This window comes from Dipodomys merriami, unplaced genomic scaffold, assembly GCF_024711535.1.
Source record: "Dipodomys merriami isolate MVZ:Mamm:240054 unplaced genomic scaffold, mDipMer1.0.p SCAF_2008, whole genome shotgun sequence".
NCBI classification, from domain to species: Eukaryota; Metazoa; Chordata; class Mammalia; order Rodentia; family Heteromyidae; genus Dipodomys; species Dipodomys merriami.
Window position 1 is genome coordinate 1 of NW_027203392.1, and position 20,804 is coordinate 20,804.

Below are 20,804 nucleotides of genomic sequence, written 5' to 3' on the forward strand. Positions count from 1 at the left end.
CACTCGTTATACTGGTTAGGTTGGAGCATAAGTGCAAGTCTTCATTGGGAAAGAAGAGGGACCTGTCTCCATGTACCATGTCAGTGGTTTTCTGCCCCACTTTCCTCCATTTCAATGCAGTTTCTTCTGTGTTTGTTTTCGCTATAATCCTCCACTCATCAGTATCCCAACATCCATCATCCAGGAGGACCCGATTTCACACTTATTGGCTCACAGTGGTAAAAGATAAAACATATATTTGAAAGACCCTAATGCATACACCCTGAAGTCATTATTGCAACTTCCTCTGTTAGCCCAATTTTTCTCCTCAAGTAAACAGAGTGTTGTGAGTGCTGAGTTTCACATATGAGACCACTGTGAACATGTACAGCCTATTTTTGGAATCACAAAGTATATTAATTAAAATATTTCCTCTTCCTTTCAGTGAGAGCTGGAGAAACCTCTGAAAGAGCAGGAGACCTAAGAGAACATGGAGGTATAGTGGTGCCTGTGGATGGAACAGGCCTCTGTGGACTTGGTCTGAGGATGGACCCTGCCTGGGATGACTACTTCTGGACATGAGTGGCGATTCAGTAAGATAGGATGTGACCCTCCACCACTGGGTTATTTGTGTTGGTTCATCCAGGGCCATTAGATTTTCACACAGAGGAAGTGCTGAGGGCTGATGCTGTCTTGGGTGACAAGTGTGTGATGGGAAGGACTTGGGCACAGCTGGATTTTGCTCTGTGGACACTGGGGTCAGGAGGCTGAGCCTGCAGAGCTGACTGATGATATTTGTAGCAAGAGGAGGGCTGGGTCTCCTGGTGGACAAGTGCAGTTCAGGATTATTTGGGGAGCTCCTCAAAGAATGTGGTGGGATTCTGATGATAGAAGCAGTGAGGCCTAAAGAGGGTAAAGGATAGGCACCTGGTGAATGACAGGGTTAACATTAATGCTGGAGGAGAACTGAGAGGCGGAAGGTCATGAAGGGAGCTGAGGAATCCTGAACTACTCATGGTCCAGTGTTCAGTGAAGAGGGTACGTGGGGAGGGAAGTAATGTTAAATTCCATGATGTTTCCATGCCTTATATTTTTTTCCTTTTGTTTCTTGGTTGTGTGTATGTGTTTGTGAGTGTGTGCTGGTACCAAGGCTTTATCTCAGTGCTTTTTTCCTTAATTCTCTTTCTGTTTCCTTTTCCCTCAATTTTCTCTTTCATCTTTCCCCACCTTTCCCCCTCTCTACCATCTCTCATTCCTCCTCTTCCTCTACCTCATACTGTCTCTTAGTCTACTTTTCCTTCCCCTCATCTTCCTCTTTTCTTACCTCACTTTTTCTTCCTGTTCTTAAATCTGTCTCTAACTCTGTCCATTTCTCTGTCTCAGTCTTTCTTTTTCTTTCTCTCTTTCAATTTGCATGTTCATGCCTGGTGATCTTCACTTGAGTCACACCTCCATGTCTGTATTTTTCTAGTTAATTGAAGATGGAGTCTTCTCAGACTGGCTGTAACTGCAATCCAGGTATCAGCTTCTAGGATAGTTAGGATTACAGAGCCTCCAGCATCAGGCAATGCACTTGACTTTGCTCATCTCCTGTGGCACAGGTTGGTGTCTCTGTTGTTATGAAAGGGATTTGTGTACTTATCTGTCACTGACACACAGCTTTGTCAGTGACACATTAAAAATGGGTGTGGAAGTTAGGTGGTGTTAGTCTGCTGTGCAGAATGGACAGGGAGAGGACATGTATAGTGTAAGTGTATCAACTATCAACACCCTTAGAATATCAGAACATGTGCACACTCAAGGACATGTGCACCCCCATTTCCTAGTGAAACAGCATGATTGAATAGCAGCTTCCTTCTATCTTTACCAAGATGTCTCAGAAGCACACAAGCAGATGGCTGCTCAGGAATTCCTCTGGAAATCAGCCTCCTTCAAACCCAACCTGATGTGCACGTCGAGAGGGAATTAGGAAGGAAAATGTGCTCTTTTCTTCCTTCAAGTTCAGCTCTCAATGCAGAGCTAGATGTGTCAGAAATGATCTCCTCTTAGTGATGTAGAGACTTCCAGGAGACAAGGCCTTGCTGCCCCAATAAGTGCAGCTGAGGCTCAGAGTGAGGGAGTGGACTTCAATTCACATCTGTGGGTTTGGCTTATGAGGCTAGTGTCTTGTATTCCTAGTGCAGTAGAGAGTGTGCCTCATTGCCGCTGTGATTTCAGTGTTGGGTTGCATTGTGGAGATTGGGGAAAGGGGCAGTATGCCAAGCAGGAGGCAAGTCATTTTATGATTCCATGCCAGCCTTGTCTTAAGGGGCAAGATGAGTTTTCTGTCCAAAACTCAGGTCTACCTTTGACTTTTCAATGGATGGTCTGATGCACAGGCATGCTAGAACACCTTTATGGAACAGCTGCAGTTCATTTGGCTCAGCAGGTGAAGGAGACAGGACCAAAAGTTGGCCCAGAGAATGAGGCTACCACCGCTTAGCCAGAATATCACACAGACCATTATGAAGGCTTCTAGCCAGCAGGACTGGATCAGGGCTGGAGGAAAGACTTGGAAGAACTGAAGAGGGAGGAGCCAATGTGGGATGGAAAGGCTTCCCAGAGGAGGAGCAGGGGAGCTGGTGTGTGCATTCCATCTCCATGTGTGAGATTGAGGCACAAAAGGCTTCAGGCAAAGGATAAGGAAACACAGGTGAGGAGACCATGAGGCAAGGGTGAGAAGGGCTGTGGAGGGGAATCTTGAGAAAGTAGTGGGAAAGAGCTTTGACCATGTGCAGCAAGATACTTGTCAAATAAGTGTGTGAGGGAATCAGTAGGCCTTCATTCAATGGATATTTACTGAGTGACCACAGGGTGAGAGACATCATGCTGAAGACTTACACAATGCTGGGAATAGCACAAAAGTATCTCTCCTTGTGAGTTTTAACTCAAGCATGGAGAATGACATTACCCAGATTTACAAAAGTAATAAACAGAATACATCAGAAGGAAGATGTAAGGAAGAAAGAATGAGTAGGATGAGTAGTGGGAATACTGTGTGTTTGTATGCTTGTGTGTGTGTGCATGCATGTGCATAAGGTTGTATTTTTGAGCAGGGTATCATAAAGTAGACCTTTTTGGTGGGGGGGTGAGGATGGGACAGTATGTGGGAGTGAGCAGCTGGGTGTCTGGGGAAGAGCATTCTAGGCAGTAGAAATAGTAGCTACTTGAGAGAATGAGTTAGGAATGTCATTTGTGTCCAGGATTTGGAGATTAGCCAAAGTAAAAAAATGAAAGAATGAAAAGAAAGGAATGAAGAAAAGAAGGGAGAAAGGAAGCCTGGCATAGGTGGCTCCAACCTTTAATCCTAACTAGTCAGGAAGCTAAGTCCTGAACATCGTGGTTCTCAGCCAACTCAGGCAGGAAAGTTCATGAGACTCTTATCTCCAACAAGTTACTTAGAAAAAGCCAGAAATTGCCCTGTGGCTCAAATGGTATAGAGCATTAGTCTTGAGCACAAAGAGTCTCAGGGACAGTGCCCTGGTCCTGAATTCAAGCTCCAGGACTGGCAAAGAAAAAAGAAAGGGAAAAGAGAAGAGAGAAAGTAAAAAAGATTGGTGAAAAAAAAGTTTTAGAATCAAAGGAACTTTTCAGTCTGATCCAATCTGATCATACATTACTGTAGTTTTAAAGAGAAGTAGTGTTTGCCCAGAGTTTTGTAGTTAGTGACCATCAGCGTTCAGGATTATAGAGTACACTTTTAACTTTTAATCCACTATTTTCTCTGAGAATATTTCTCAGTTTAATGCTTCCATTGGTCCCAAAATAGATGACATTATATATTGCTCTGCTTATGCATTATAGTTTTGTGCTCAGCTTTATTTATTTATTTTTTGTCGATCATGATCTCTGGGCCTGAGCGCTGTCCCTCAGCTCTTCAGCTCAAGGCTCTACCACTTGAGCTAAGGGCACCACTTCTGGTTTTCTGGTGATTTGTTGGAGATAAGAGTTTCACGGACTTTCCTACCCAGGCTGGCTTTGAATCACAATCCTCAGATCACAGCCTCCTAAGTACTAGGATTACAGGCGTGAGCCACCGGCGCCCGGCCTCAGTTTTATCTTTGAAGTGAACATTTAAATAGAAAAAAAAATCCTTTTCAAGTTGTTATACCTTACTAAAGAATAAGTTTACCTTATTAAAGGATAAATTTAGTTAATGGAAGCCAATTTGGAAATAAGGAAGAACCGGTTTTTGAACAGGATAATGAAGAAACTTAGCTCCCAATTTGACCTCTAGGTTTTGGATACTTTTTATTGTATGGCAAAATTTTGATCTTGACTATTTTATTACTGTCTCCTTTGTAACCCCATTTGAAACTTGAAAATGATCTTTTGTAATACCAATCTCTTTCTATGAGAATATCTAGAACATAAAAGTTGGTCATTTTTCAAATTATTTTTTTAAGCTGGTCATTTTAAAAGAACCATAGTTGGAAAGCCTCCTTGCTTCATGAAATACCTCAATTCTGAAGATTACATTTTGAAAAGGTTTGGAATATTTAGTTGGGTGCAAGTGGCTTATGTTTGTAATTCCAGCTACTATAATTATGGCTACAAAGCCAGAAGTGGAGATATGGCTCAAATGGTAGAGCATTAGCCTTGAACAAAAAGGTTCGCAAGAATGGGGGTGGCTCTGAGTTCAAGTCCTAGAACTGGCAAACCAAAAAGTTTGTAAATTACACTACTGGCAGTTTAAAAAGCCTTACATATTGTGAAGTGGCCAGTTTATTAGATTTATCAGATCTAACAATACATTGTCTTTCTGTGTCCTGGGAGTCTCCAAGAATTGTATTAATAACTATTATGGAGTTAACAGAGCCTTTTGGAACCAGAAAAGCCTAGAGACAAGCTCTTCTTTTGGATACAGATTCCATGTTCTAATTAGAGCCAATGGGCTAGGATTTCTGTTCTCTTGGACAATGTTTAGGGTACTTCCAAGACAGATAGCTAAGCCTCACTCTACTTTATTCAGTGGCATTCATGCAATGTATTTCCTCATTACTGAATTTATGGAATGCATATATTATAATCTAATGTTTGTGTATACTCTCATCTTTATAAATTACAACTGATATTTGTAGGTTGGACACTCGTGGCTCACACATGTAATTCTAGCTACTCAGGAGGCTGAGAGCTAAGGATAGGTGTTCAAAGCCAGCCCATTCAGGAAAGTTCAGAAGACTCTTATTGCCAATAAGCTACTCAGAAAAAGCTGGAAGTTGCACTGTGGCTCAAGTGGTAGAGTGCTAGGCTTGAGCACAAAGAGGCTCAGGGACAGCACCAAGCCCAGAGATTAAGCCCAGGGTTGGGGAAAAAAAAAGCTAAAGGATAGTGTGTAGGCCATAAGTTCAAGCCCTGGTAACACACACACACACACACACACACACACACACACACACACACACACACACAAACACACGAGGTTCCAGGTAGAGAAGGCTGTTTAAACTACACACACACACACACACACACACACACACACACACACACACACACACACACACACACAACAGGACCCAGGTAGAGAAGGCTGTTTAAACTAAGATTGACCACAGTATATGAAGAGCCATAAATGGAATACTTTGTTATTGCATATTTGTTTTTGTTTTCAAATAATTATTTAATTAGAAATATTCAGGCCAAGTGGGTAGCATGGAGAGCTGATACAGATATTTGGATATTACAAGATCCAATGCAGGTCTAAATTCGACCTGGATTTTTTAGGCCGATTAACTGTCTACATTAATTTAATTTATTAAATAGTGTCGTGTTCTGCTTTGAAGTGTATAAGCACAACTACAAGAGTGTTTCTGCTGTATTCTGAGTAGATATTTTCACAAAGTGTAGTTTTTAATTTCTTTAACATTTGACAGTGTTTGTGGCAACCACTTTTCCAATAATAACTACAGTGAACACATCTTTACTACTTTCCAGGCTGGGAACCACACAAACGAAAAGGTTATACTTTCAAAAAAAAATAATACATTTTGACCTGATGTAAAGTTTTCCCTAGTCCTGTCTTATTCTACATACACCAAGCAATTATTCTCTAGCTCCCATCATCTAGGAATCCCACATTCAATGCAATACTGATCATATGATTGCTCAGGAACAATTAGATTAAAGGGATAGGGAAGGGCATGGAATGGTGTTGTTTTCTACTCTCCATTTCCTGGAGGTTGGTGGGTAAAGGCTAAAGATTTCAATCCCCCAATGTTTTTTTAATCACTTAGCTATCTAGGGTTTCTACTCTAAGCAATTGCACTAGCATAAATTCAGGTGTTGTTGAAATAAATTCATTATAAATAAAAAGACATTCATATCACTCAGGTCTGAGATTTTTAGGAACTCTGTTCCAGGAATCAAGGACAAAGATCAAACATATTTCTTCTCATACTAATACATATCGCTCTGAGCACTAATTTTACCTATGACTCCATAAAAAGCATACCGTTGCTATACACATTTGATATCAGAAGCAGTAAGTGATTTGCGCATAACCATAAAATTCATAGGTAGTAAGATTTTTAATTTAATTAATCTACCTTTGAAAAAAAGTGTAAAAATCTCTCTCTCTCTCTCTCTCTCTCTCACTCTTTCTCTCAAATCTTCCCCCCTCCATGAGTGGCATGGCCCCTCCTGTTCCTTCACAAGGTATTCTTTTCCTCATCCTCTAGCCCACAGAGCAAACAGGAATGTTGCTCTGGCTGACATGTCCAGCAGTGGTATAACATATTCATTCAAAATCACTTCCAGCAGACATTTCTGTTTTCTACAAACAAATGAGTGAGTATTTGCAAGTTTGATTTTTGTCCCTCTACTTTGTCACAGAATGACAACTTCTTCATATCTGGTATGTCTAGATGGACTAAATGTGGTCTTTGAAAAGGTTTGGAGAACTTGAGAGAAGGCTTTTCATATCAAATCCACAGTGAATCTTCAGGGGATTCTGGTGGGCATATGTGGCTGTCACTCTAGTATTCCTTGGATGGCACCAGCACTACTGTCTTGGCCATGAAATATTGCACAGGCTGTCATCCAGGACTTCTAGTTTCACCCCAGTTGTCTAGGGCCAGCAGTTCTCACTGCACCTCAGTCTTTCTCTCTTTTTCTCTACCTTCCTTCCTTCCTTCCTTCCTTCCTTCCTTCCTTCCTTCCTTCCTTCCTTCCTTCCTTCCTTCCTTCCTTCCTTTCTTCCATCCCTCCTTCTCTTCCTCTCTTCCTCCCTTCTACCCCTCCTCCTCTTCCCCCTCCTCCTCCTTTTTTTTTTTTTTGGTGCCAATCCTGGGTGCTCTCTCTGGGCTTCATTTTGCCCAAGGTTAGCACTCTACCACTTGAGCTACAGTTCCACTTCTGACTTTTTCCACATAGTTCATTAAAGTTAAGAATCTTAAGGACTCTCTTGCCCTGACTAGCGTGCAATTGTGATCCTCAAATCTTAGTCTCCCGAATAGCTAGGATCAAAGCCTGATTCACTAGTCCCAGCTCCATCCAGAGTTTAATGTTGCACCCAGTGTAAGAAAAAGTGTTTTCTATACAAGTACAGTAGTTTGTTTCCTTTGTTAATCTTAGGAGAATTTTTTTGTTTTTGAAGGGTTTTGATTTTGCCTAGGTGGCTTGGGTCTTGTTAATCATATTTTAGTTTTCCTGAGCACTTTAAGACATCCTGTTTAAAGCTCCTTGAAGTGTAATTACATCCTGTTAATTAGGCCACATGCTTTTGCAGATTGTGAACCTGAACTCAGCCAATGTGAGCAGAGGGGCAGGGCTTGCTTGGTTAGCTCTGTGTGCTTGCTTGCCAGATGCCTGTCTATGACTTACCCTTTTGCAGAAGTAAACTTTGCTTTGCAGATTTCCTTTCTTTCCTATGCGACACTCTGACATCCAGAGCTATTTCTAACACTAGTTATCTGGGACTTCGAGTTGTTCTGCTGTCATCAAGGGCTTCTCATTGAACTCCAGTTATCTGGAGCTTCGTGGTATATTCCCTACCTCTTGCATCAGACAGGCATCATCCATCAACGGGGATCTCATGGTTGCACCTGCCAACATCGGGCTTGTTGTTGCAACTGCCATCCTCTAGGGCTTCTCACTGCACCCTAGTCATCCGGGTCTTTGTGATGCATCCACCATCATCCGGGGCTTCTCCTTGTACCCACCACCATCAGGGCCTTCTTATGATGCCCGGGTTTTGTGGTGTATCTGCCATCATCAGGGATTTCTTTTCTGCCACCATAAGGGCCTCACGTGGCACCTGACATCATCTGGGACTTGGCTGACCTTCCAGGACTGTTAAGACCTTCATCTGCCCTTGTTATGGGCTGAAATCTTCTTCTCTGGGACAAGGAGAACACCCCAGGCAATGCATCAGCGAGCTCCCAAGCCAAGAATGCCGGTGAGTTTTCTAGGTCATCCGCCTTCTCTGTCCTCCATCTCCGGAAGGCCTCTGCTGTTCTTCTCACCTTGCCAGCCCTCGGCAGCCCATGGACGCCATGTTGTCAGCAGTCTGGCGGGGCCCTCCCCTGGGCTAGGCAAGGAATAGAGGGCTCCAGGATAGAGGTTGAGGTCTGTCCCTGTGTCTCCAGTCACCCTACAAAGGCCTGTCCATGGGTTATCCTGTGGAGGGCCTGACCAAGGATCCCTGGGGAGCTCTGCTGAATGCTTGTCCTTAGTCACTCTGCTGTGGCCTTTCCCAGGGTCCATAGCTCACATCCCAGGATCGCTGGTTCACCGCTGCAGGCCTTTGTTCCTGTTCCTGTATTTATCCTGCATTCCCAGGCTTATCCAGAGGCCAGAGAAACCTGCTGCCAAGGGCCCCATGGGAGCAGGTCTGGCACAGTCCCTCTGTCCTGATCCATCTCACCCTGCTCTTCCTTGGTACATAAAGAAGCTATTGACTTTTTGAGTGCTGGTGTTATATCCTGCTATGGTTGCCAAAAATAGTTATAAGATGTGGGGGAATATTGGTGGAATATTTATGGCCTTTTAAATATAGGCTATTACTTGCTAATAGAGATAATTTGAGTTCTTCATTTCCTATTTGAGTTATTTTTTTTAATTTCTCTTGTTTTATTGCTTCATCTAGGAATTCCAACACTGTATTGAATAAGAGTACTTAGAGAAGTTGCCTTTTCTCATCTGATTTTTAGGGGAAATGATTTGTTTTCCTCATTTAGTATGATCTTGGCTTCAGCTTTGTTGTATTTAGCTTTTGTTAAGGTAATTTCTTTTTGTGTTATTTCAGATGTGCTTTACACAGAATAAGCCTCAATTGCTTTATCAATCTCCTAGTGATGAACAGCTTTCATTGAAGTTCTTTATGTCGTTATTATAAACAGTTGTACTTTTTCCATCTTTTCATTTTCTTATGAAAAATTATACTAAGCAAAGTAACAAACTAACCCAAAGTTAACAGGTTGCATGTGGTAATTAGAATGTGCCTATAAATCTACAAGTAATCCCAATGCATAGTAAAAGACTGGTAATTGCACTTGGACATTCACAAAGGAGGATATTATTAGGAGAGGATTGCAAAAGCTCAATGGCTATGTGTGATTATATAAAATGATACTTATAGAAATGAACTCCAAGAAATGGAAGCAAGAGATTTTTATTGTACTGTTTGGTGTTCTATTTTTTCTTTTTGTCCTTTTTTTCCCCTGTTGGTTTATTCCCTTCTGCTGCTGTTTTTGATTTCTGTACCCTTTTTCTTATGTAAAGTTTACCTGACTTGGTGAGGGGAAGGGGAAAGACAGAAATGATGGGACATAAGATGAACCAATTCAGCAGTGAAACCCAGTAGATGCTATATTGGAATGAACTATACAACTTGGAGAGGGGGAATAAACATAACCAAAAATTATTCGCCATCATTTTTTTCTTTTACCTCCCTTTCCCCTTATCCTTCTACGTAATTAGAATCATGTTATAAGTGTATGTATATATATATATATGTATATATATATATATATACATATATATATGGGAATATAGACATATGTATATAGACAAAAACACACAATGCTGTCTTTTTTCGCTTGACTTACCTGGCTCACAATGATGTTTTCCAATTCCATTCATTTTCCCTTCCAAAGGGCATTTCATATTTTTTATGGATGTATAATATTTGATGGTATATGTACAATATCTGTTGTATTAATTCAGAGGATTTAGTCATTTGGCTATTGCAAATAGGACCATAATAAACAGTATCTGGCATGCAGATGGTTTTCTTGATTCACACTAATTTGGATATATGCCTAGTAGTGGGTTGGCAGAGTTAGGAGATAGTTCTAGTTTTACTTTCTTGAGGAAGCTTCATAATAATTTTGGTTACACTAGTTTATATTCCCACCATCAATGTTTGAGGGTCTTTTCCCCCTGACTTCTTACCAGCATTTGTTGTTTGCTTTTTTGATGATTGTCATTGTGACTGTGGTGAGATGGAACCTTTGAGGTTTCCTTAGGACTTTTAACTCATGTTTCCTTTATAGCTAAGGATGTTAAAATACTTTTTAGATTTCTTAATCTGGAAACTGTTCAGTTTTCTTACCCATTAATTCGTTGAATTATTTATTCATTTTCTGTTTATTTTTTTCAGAGCTTTGTATATTCTGGACATTTACTCATTTACCTGAATAGCTAGTGAATATTTTCTCTCATTCAGTGGATTGTTTGTTTTCAGTGGATTGTTGCTTCTACTGTACTTAAACTTTTTAATTTGGTGCAGTCCCACTTGTTACTGTTCTTGTTTTCTGGGTAAGTGGAATCTTACTCAGAAAATAATTAGATGTGCCGCTTATCTTCTGGGGAAATCTCTAGACTTTCCTGTAGTAGATTGAGAGTTTTAGGTCATATTTTTGAGATTTTCAGACTATGTGGAATTAATTTTTGGAGAAAGTGAGAGATGTCAACTTTCAGTGTCCTTCAAGTGGATAACCAGTTTTCTTAGCACTATTTGTTGAGGATGCTATTGCTTTCTACTGCACGTTTTTATTTTCCTTGTTGAAAATTAGGTGATTGTAGCTGTGTGGTTTTGTTCCTGGTCTTCTTATTAAGGTTTATTAGTATTTGGGTATATTTTTGTGCCAGTACCAATCTGGTTGTATACTGTGTTTCTGTAGCATAATTTGAAGTGTGTTTTCCTGATACCTGTAACATTCTTCTTAAAAATTTAGGCTTACTTTTGCTATTTTTTAAAAAATGTTTTCATTTTTTTAAACATTTATGATTTTGCAAGCTAGCAGTAAAATATTGCTTTCAGTATTTTACTAATTGGCACCATATGCCTTTTAAAGCTAACTGGAACATTGTTTCACTGTAAATGAGTGTAAAATAAAGATGATTATTTCTAATATCCAATCATGTGATCAGTTATGAATTAAATCACTATTTTTGGCTCTATGTAAGATGTGTAGGGCCGTGCAGGTGCTGTGGGCGGGAGTGCAGGGAAGGCGAAGAAGGGGCCAAGCAGGCCAAGGGATGGGCTCCCACTCCCAAGGCCACCAGCACTGTGCCTGCTGGGTTTGGCTGCCTCCTGCTGCAGTGCTCAATACCCAGGCTCAATTGCTCGCCCACTCCCTGGCTCTTAGGCTCCCTCAACCTGGACCTGGATGCCTGTTGCAGAGCTGCAAGGCGGCCGGTGCCCTGGCTGGAGCTGCTACCTGCAAGAGAAGGCAGCAGAGGCCGGCTTGGCAGGCAGCTTGCTCTCCCACTAGCCCTCAGTTCTGCGCTCTGTGCTCAGCTTTCACGCTGCTGTTCTCTCTTCTGGCCTGGCATAGCCACTACAGCCCATGGCTGCCTCCCTCCTCTTCCCTTCCCTGCCTCTCTTCCCCCTCCTCTCTTCCCTCTATCCTGCTCCACCCCCTGTCCCTCCCCTGCTTCCTGTCCTCATTTCATCTCCTTCCCCCTCTTCTCCTGAAAGGCTAATGAAGTCTTCTTATTCATAATAATGTCAGTTTCTGTCACCTATCTATCCTATATCAATTTTCTTTGTGCCGGACTTCACTGGATTTGGACCCTTTGTTTTGGGAAGTCCCGTGCAAAACCTGCCTTCTATGGACAGAGCTGAAAGTTCTAGATGTTCTTCATCTTGCTTTATAGTCCTACCCAAAGTCCGGTGTGCATGGTTTACAGTGCTGGGGTGCCCACCTATTGCTCTATGACCTCATTTCTGTTTTGGCCTTAGAAGCTGCCTAGCTTCCTTTATAATGGGTATTTTGCTAGCAATTATCTTCATATTTATACTTCACAGTCAGTATCCTGTTATTTTGGAAGCTACCAAATAATCCTTCAAAATGTTCCTTTCTTTTTTAAACTGTCTGGGATCATCCCCCTCCGCCCCCCGCCCCCCCCCACACACTAAGAAACTACAAAGGCTAGGAAACTTCTCAGCTCATTTCTTTAGAAAATGGAATATCTAATTTCTCTCAGGACAGTGAGTATTTCCAAGGAGCCTAGGATTTTAGTCAAGAAAGAATTTTTTTGGGGGTGGTCCGGTCTTGGGGCCTGAACTCTGGTCCTGGGCGCTGTCCCTCACCTCTTCAGCTCAATGCTAGTGCTCTACCACTTGAGTCACAGCGCCACTTCCGGCTTTTTTTCTTTTTGCCTATGTGGTGCTGAGGAATCGAACCCAGGACCTTATGTATGCAAGGCAAGCACTCTACTACTGAGCCACCTTCCCAGCCCCGAAAGAATTTTGACGATAACCTTGTCAACTGCATATATTGATCTATTATGCTTATAGTAGCAATAGCCTTGGGATATATAGCTATGGAATATTGGGAAATTCAGTTAATTAGTTGGAGGGTGGTGTGTTTATTTGTATATGTAGATATTTGTTTGCATAAATGTGTATATAGAAACATAGATGGCCTCTAATGTGAAAGAGTTGAATTTACTCATATCCAGAGTTTTTGGACTTCAGTTCCTAATTATGAATTCTCATTTTCAGTAGTTACAAAATGCTGAATAAATATAAATAATAATTAAACCATCATAGAATCATAAAAGAAGTGAATTTATAGTTTTCTTCTGAGAGTTTAAGTTGATAGGATGTTTTGATAGATCAGTAGCAACAGATATCCAGTTGTAATTTTATATATGAAGGGACATTGGTTGCTCAGGTTCATACCTTATCACAAATTAGCTTTTACCAATATTATAACTTTCTAAGTCCCTTTGTTATAGTTTCTTAATTCAAGAAAGAAATAACTTAACCCCTATTAATAGAGAATGTATGTTTGTGATAACATTTTCTATAGCTTTTCAAAAACTTATATTAGGTAAAACTGTTTGTAAGGTCACTGTAAGTCATAAAGTCAGTAAACTTTAGATATTTATGTTTGAATACTTTTTTTGCACTTCATAGGAAGTTGCAGAAACATAACTGTACAGAGTATTTTAGTGTTATATAGGGCTGTATCCAATTTATATATTTTAGAGATGAGAAATTAGAGATAGATAAGAGGCCTAAGGCCCTGTGACTGGCCTTCAGTGTAGATCTGACCCTAGAACCTTGTGCTTATTATGGTTAAGATGATGGTTCTGTTGATTATTGTGGTGATCTAGAATGTTCAATGATGCCATTTTGACTATCTCTTGTTCAGTGTAATTTTTGCTTTGGTAAGCGTATTTAGGATTCCAGAAAAAAAATTAGAGAGGGGTTTTGTTTTGTTTTTTATTTTTGTGAGTCATGAGGTATGAATTTAGGGCCTGGGCAATGTCTCTGACCTTCTTTGCTCCAGGCTAGCACTCTAAACTTTGAGCACAGCTCCACTTCCGTTTTTCTGGTGTTTAATTGGAGAAAAGAGTCTCATGGCTGCCCTGGCTGGCTTTGAACTGGGATCCTAGATCATGAGTAGTTAGAATTTGTGAGCCACCCATGCCTGGCTCAAGAGAGGTTTGTTTTGTTTTGTTTTTTAATTTATTAGTATCCATTAGTTACACAAGAAGAATTTTGGTGTGACATTTCTGTACATGTATACAATGTGTCCCAATCACAATCTCACCCTAAGAGAAATAGTTTTCAAAAAACAGAACTGAGTACTTTAATGCTGGAAGCTATGATTTATTCTGGTATATAGGTTTAGATTTAGGCTTTGAGTTTCTACATTTTGTGTCTATTAATATTATATGGAAATGTAGGACTGACTTAAGGTCTTCTCTTCTTAAAAAGTTGATCAAAACATTAATGTCATAGAGTGGGTGGTGAGACCATTTAACCGGTGTTCTGATTAAGAGTCTGTTATTACCCAGACACTAGGGTTTATGCTTTAATCCTAGCTACTCAGGTGGCTGAAATCTGAAGACCACAGTTCAAAGCTAGCATGGACAGGAAGATCCATGAAACTCTTATCTCCAATTAACTATGAAAAAGTTGAAAGTGGGGCTCTGGCTCAAGTGGGAGAGCATTAGGTTTGAGCAAAAAAGCTGAGAGGCATGGGGCTGGGAAGGTGGCTCAGTGGTAGAGTGCTTGCCTTGCATGCATGAGGCCCTGGGTTCGATTCCTCAGCACCACATAAGCAAAAAGAAAAAAGCCGGAAGTGGCACTAGGGCTCAAGTGATAGAGCGCTAGCCTTGAGCTGAAGAGCTGAGGGACAGTGCCCAGGCCCAGAGTTCAGGCCCCACAACCGGACCCAAAAAAAAAAAAAAAAAAAAAAAGCTGAGAGGCAGTTCCCAGGCCCTGATTTTAAGCCTCATTAATGGCACATGCACACGTTTGTACATAAACACACACACACTAAACACACACACACACAGAGAGCCATTATTGATTTTGCAAGTGCAGTGCAGTCCTCTCTTCTTGACTGGCAGATTTTTGACATAATATTTTATAGTATATTTAATAATCCTGACATTTATTTAAAGCAGAAAAGCAAATCTTCAACTTTATAATGGCTTACTAAGAGTTATGAGATCACAGTGATATGTTCTGAAAATAATACCAGATGGAGATCAAATCAAGGAAGCAGAGATAAGACTCCCACTGACAATGAGTTCTGAAATGCTTGTGTGGATATACTTGTAACTAAGATTCAGCTGATCTGGTTTCTTAGATATTCTCTACCTCTTTCTGTATTTCACTATGATCTCTTCCCAATTTTTTTCTTCTTTTTCATTTTCTGCCTTGATATGTTAATACTTTGTTTTTCTTCAGTGAAAAGCTATTGGATCTCCTTTTAAACAAAAAAATACATGGTTTTATGTAGGTTTTACATTTGACATCTTAAAGTTTCTAGTTCTCTGGAGTTAGAATAATAATAATTCAAACGCTGAAATAGTTTTGAATAATAAAAAATACTGTTCATCCTTACAGATACTGAATTCCCAGTACTGTTTTGGGCTATATTTCACAGCAGAAGAATGGTTTTCAATACTCAACAGAATCAGCTTTGCTCTGAGAACTTTTTCCCTGTGTTATTAATTTCACATAGTTTGGATATGTCAGAAGCACTGCCTAATTACAGACGGTGAACACGATTTATGTATTTGTGTTAATTAGAATACAGAATAACAAGAATATTAAAGAAGGTAAAATAAGTGGGCATTTTTGATTGTCAGAAAACTTTACATTATATAAAAATATTTTTAACAAATGGTTTTTTTTTTTTTTTTGGTCGGTTGTGGGGCCTGAAAGGTGGGCCTGGGCGCTGTCCCTTAGTTCTTCAGGTGAAGGTTAGCACTCTACTACTTGAGCATCAGCCCCACTTTCGGCTTTTTCTGCTTATGTGGTGCTGAGGAATTGAACCCAGGGCCTCATGCATGTAAGGCAAGCACTCCACCACTGAGCCACCTTCCCAGCCCCAAAGGTTTTGTTCTTTAATATGCTAGTTACCCCATTGCTCTGTTATAGTTCTATACAGTTATGGGGAAGAAAAATTTATAATAATGATACTCTGAAATAAGGTTGCTAACTCCTTTTTTTTGGGGGGGGGCTGGTCCTGTGGCTTAAGCTCAGGCCCAGAGGCACTGTCCCTTAGATTCTTTTGCTCAAGGCTATCATTCTACCACTTGAGAGTCACAGCTTCACTTTCAGCTTTTTTGGTAGTTTATTGGAGGTAAGAGGCTCATCGACTTTCCTCCCTGGACTGGCTTCAACCCAAGATTCTCAGATCTCAGCCTCCTGAGTAGCTATGATTATAGGTATGAGCCACCAGTACCCTGCTCAGGGTTTCTAACTTCTTTGAAAACAAATGTTTTTTTTAAAAAATCTTTTTAAAATAAGGAAACTTTAAAAAATTGACACCATTATATGAAACTATCATAATAATATAGGTGGAAAAAGTAAAGTTGTTTGCTGTGGTATGTATCATGGTAGTGGAGAGGTCAGGCCTGACTTGCTTGGGCTGCCTATAATGACTCTCCCCCAATCCTGGATTCCCTGGCTTCATTTTAGTACAACATATTTAAAACACTGAAAAAATATATATGTAAAATGTATGTTGAGAGTCTCTACTAACTGCAGTAAAATTCTTCACTTTTAGACCTTGCTAAAAATAGAATATTACCTGAGTAGTGCATATGTTATATGAGTTCATTCATTTATGATTACATTTGGTGGGAATCAAGGTCTCCGGTAGAATTATCATTGGGTAACAATATTTCCTATACAGGTTTAGAGATCACATCTGAAAGAGAATTTCAAAAGGATTTTTCGTTGAAGCAGCTAATATATTAGCAGGTTTTTCAACATAATTCAACATATATGTATTGTATGTCCATGGTATACAAGGCACTGAATTATCTCTCAAGAATACAGAAAAGGAAGAAAACAGATTTTGTACTCACAGAGTTTATGGTTTGATAGCAGAAGAGGAAATTTTATCCTTGTATGACTTTCCCAGATCACAAAGTCATAGAAGAAATTTAGTTCTTAGTTTCCTTTTTATTCTACATATGAAAAAAAATTGAAGTGATTTTTTTTCTCTCATTTATTGTCTTTGGCGGTGCTGGAGATTCAACATAGGGCCTTACCCAGGCTAAGGAAGAGCTATGTCAGTGAATTGCAAGTTTTTATGAAAAAGTTAAACATTCATACAAAAGTAAACAGAATTCTTTAGTGACCTCTCTATATCTATCTTCAATCAAATGTGGCAAATTCTGTTCTGTCCTCTACCTTTCACACTAATTGATACTGAATCAAATCTCAGACATATGACTTTACCTGGAAACCTTCATGGTGCAACCAAAAATGACAGGACTCTACAAAAAACAGAATAGTTATTACTCTTAGCAGCTAACAGCAGCATCTTAATGCCATTTAACATGCTGACATTTTTATAAATGACATAAATACACCCCAATAATTGTTTGACACCTTTTAATCTTTGTAGGTTCACCCCCTGCATCTTTTTTCTTCCTAGTTTTTGTTTGCCCTTTAGAATTTTCCATGCCCAGATTTTCTCTATGATTGTTCTCTTAGTGTTTCACGGTATAGTTTAATAAATTCTTCTGCCTTGTTTATTTTCTGCAAATTGATAATTAAGTTTTCAAGGTTTTATCCAATTATGGTTAGACTATTTTGGTTATATCTACCTCATAGGTTAGGAGGTGGCCCTCCATCCTCAGTATAAGAAAGATACAGACTTACAAGGTCTGGTTCTGCCTCTGCCTTTCTGACTCTCTCTCTCTCTGTGTCTTTCTAACATGAGAAAAATGGTGGTCAGTGCATAGATACATTAAATCACTAAGGGCTGCCCAATGGTGATGTTATAATTCTATGATCTCTTTCATTTGCTGAGTGTCCAGAATACATTTATAAAGAGAAACATGCACTGTTTGCTTAAAAACACGGTTGTAATTTGTGTAGTTAAAGAAAGACCAAGCTAGGCACTGGTGCCTCACGCCTGTAATGCTAGCTACTCAGGAGGCTGAGATCTGATGATCGCAGTTTAAAGCCAGCCTGGGAAGAAAAGTCTGTCAGACTCTAATCTCTAATAAACCACCAGAAAACTGAAGTGGAGCTGTGGCTTATGTGGGTAGAGCACTAGCCTTGAGCTGAAGAGCTCAGGGACAGTTTCCAGGCCCAACAGATCATGACCAACAGAAAAAAAAGGGAGGACAGATATTTTATTTTTGACTTTTATTGGCAAGTTTTCAAAATGATGTACTTCTCTATTATTCTTCAAAAGGAAAAAAAAGAAAAGGCTCACCACATCGCCTTAATTATGATGGCTAATTGTATGCATCAAGTTGAGTGGGCTAAAGATTTCCAGATAGCTGACAAAGCTATTTTTGGGTGAATATGAGGATGTTCACATGAGAGATTAGTATTTTGATATGTAGATTGAGTAAAGATCACCTTTTTTTTATTGTGAAAATACCGTACAGAGGGGTTACAATTACATGGGCAAGGTACATTTCTTTTCTTTTCTTTTCTTTTTCATGGGCAAAAATGAAAGACTTTATCTAGAAAAATAACTAAAGCAGAACAGGTTGTGGGTGCTGGTGGCTCATATATTGGAATACTTGTCTAGAAAACACAAACAGGATTTTGTTATCCTGTTTGTGTTCTCTAGACAAATAACAAAATGTTGAAACAAGGATACGGGTTGACCCATTGTAACAATGAGATGTACAAGATATTATGTTGAAAATGAACTTTACAACTAGAGGGGGAAAAAGGGGAATTTGGGGAGGTGAGGAAGGAAGGGATGGTAGGGCAAAAACAAAAGAGGAGGTAACAATGCTCAACAGGAAATGTACTAATTATATTACTCGTGTAACTGTGACTACTCTGTACACTATTTTTACAATAAAAAATTATAAAAAAGAAAACACAAACAGGGTCTTGCATTCAAACCCCAATCTTATCATATCCCTCCTCTTTTTTTTTATTGGGTATAGAGCTTGAACTCAAGGCCTAAGCATTGTCTCTGAGATTTTTTGCTCAAGATTAGCACTCTACCAGTTGAACCACAGTGCCACTTCCAGATTGTTCTATGATTAATTGCAGTTAAGAGTCTCATGAAACATTAGCAAGAAAGAAAAATAAAAACATTTGTGTCCCTACCTTGGAGTCCATTTTGCTTAACATCATCTTATCTGGTCATATGTACATAGCTTTGGAACTTTTCTGCTTGTCCCAGACATATACTAGTTACTGCAAATAAGGGAAACCATAGGACCTATGTTTCTTTGGGCCTGGCTTACTTCACTTAATATAATTTTTTCAGAGACTTTCCATTTCCTAACAAATGGGGTGATGTCATTCTTTCTGAGGGAGGCACATTTTCTTGATCCAGTCATCTAATGAGAGGCATCTGGGTTGGTTCCATATCTTAGCTATGGGAAATAATGCTGTAATAAACATAGTTGTGCTGGTAGCTTTAGTATGGTCTTGTTTGTGATCATTTGGGTAAATGCCCAAAAGTGGGACTGCTGGGTCATAGGGAAGCTTATGTGGAGTCTTTTGAGCAATCTCCATACTACTTCCAAAGTGGTTGAACAAGTTTACACTCCTACCAACAATGCAGTAGGATTCCCTTCTGGCCTCATCCCCTCTGTAAATATGACCAGATAAGACGATGTTAAATGAAATGAACCCCAAGATTGGGACAAAAGTGGTTTTTTATTTCTTGCTATTGTTTCTAACATATTTATAATGTACCATATTATCTTTTTGTTTCTTTGTATGTTCCTCCCCCACAGTATTTGTTGTCCGTGCTCTGCATCTTGATTATACACTTCTCTAGCTTGGGCAGGGGAAGGGGAAAAACAAAATGCTTAAGTAGGGATACAGGTAGACCCATTGTAACAATGAGATGCACAAGACACTTTGTTGAAAAGTGAACTTTACAATTTAGGCAGGGAGTGGGGGGAGGAGAGAAGGGGAGAGTGTAGTTGTAGAGGTGGGGAGGGAAGAGAGTATAGGGGAAAGACAAAGGAGGAGGTAACAATGCTTGATAGGAAATGTACTCATTACCTTGCTCATGTAACTGTAACCCTTCTGTGCAGTATTTTTAAAATAAAAAAGTATTTTTAAAAAAAGAGTCTCATGAGTTGAAGAGCTGAGGGACAGGGCCCAGGCCCAGAGTTTAGGGCCCCATGACTGACAAAAAATATATCAAAAGAAAGAAAGACTAGGAAAAACAATTTTTCTAGTTTTTCTTTATTTTGATATATTTTTTGCTCAGTCATGGGGCCTAAACTCTGGGCCTGGGCCCTGTCCCTCAGCTACTTCAACCTCATGCGACTCTTTCTTTTTAAATCTTTTTTATTTTAAAATATGCAGAGGGTTAAGTTAATGAGCAAGGTAATGAGTACATTTCTATCAAGCATTGTATCCTCCTCCTTTGTTTCCCCTTCCCATCCCTTCCCAGCCTCCCCCTGCCGTCCCCCACCCAATCCTCCCTCCCCACCAAAGTTGTAAAGTTCGTTTTCGACATGACAACTTGTACTTCTTATTGTGGCAACGGGTTCACCTGTATCCTTATTTAAACGACTTGTTTTTCCCCTTCCCCTCCACAAATTATATCGACATCAAATACAGTAAAAGCAGGGGTTATACTGTGGGGGAGGGACATAAAAACAACATAGAAATAATCTTATAAATGCGTTTGAAACAAAAGCATGAAAGAAAAAAACATTTAAATACATATCTTAGGTTTCATTTTCCTAAGATTCCATGATTATCTGAACTTTTATAGTAATTTTTAAATTCTATCTATGTATCTATCTATCTATCTGTCTGTCTGTCTGTCTGTCTATCTAATTATCTAGCTATCTATGTATCATCTATCACTTGTTTCTGCAGAGACCCTTAGCTATAATAACTTTGAATATCA

The 20,804-nt window shown here is 39.7% G+C and overlaps 1 long non-coding RNA gene across 2 annotated transcripts in view; it reads left to right on the forward strand.

The window, feature by feature from the left end:
- Positions 1 to 375: 375 nt before the first annotated feature.
- LOC138833134 (uncharacterized) overlaps positions 376 to 20,804 on the forward strand; it is a 28,170-nt gene continuing 7,741 nt past the window's right edge. For both annotated transcript variants that reach the window (XR_011373811.1, XR_011373810.1), the window contains exons 1-2: positions 376 to 572; positions 1,451 to 1,580. This is a non-coding gene — a long non-coding RNA (uncharacterized lncRNA). The remainder of the gene's footprint in view (positions 573 to 1,450; positions 1,581 to 20,804) is intronic.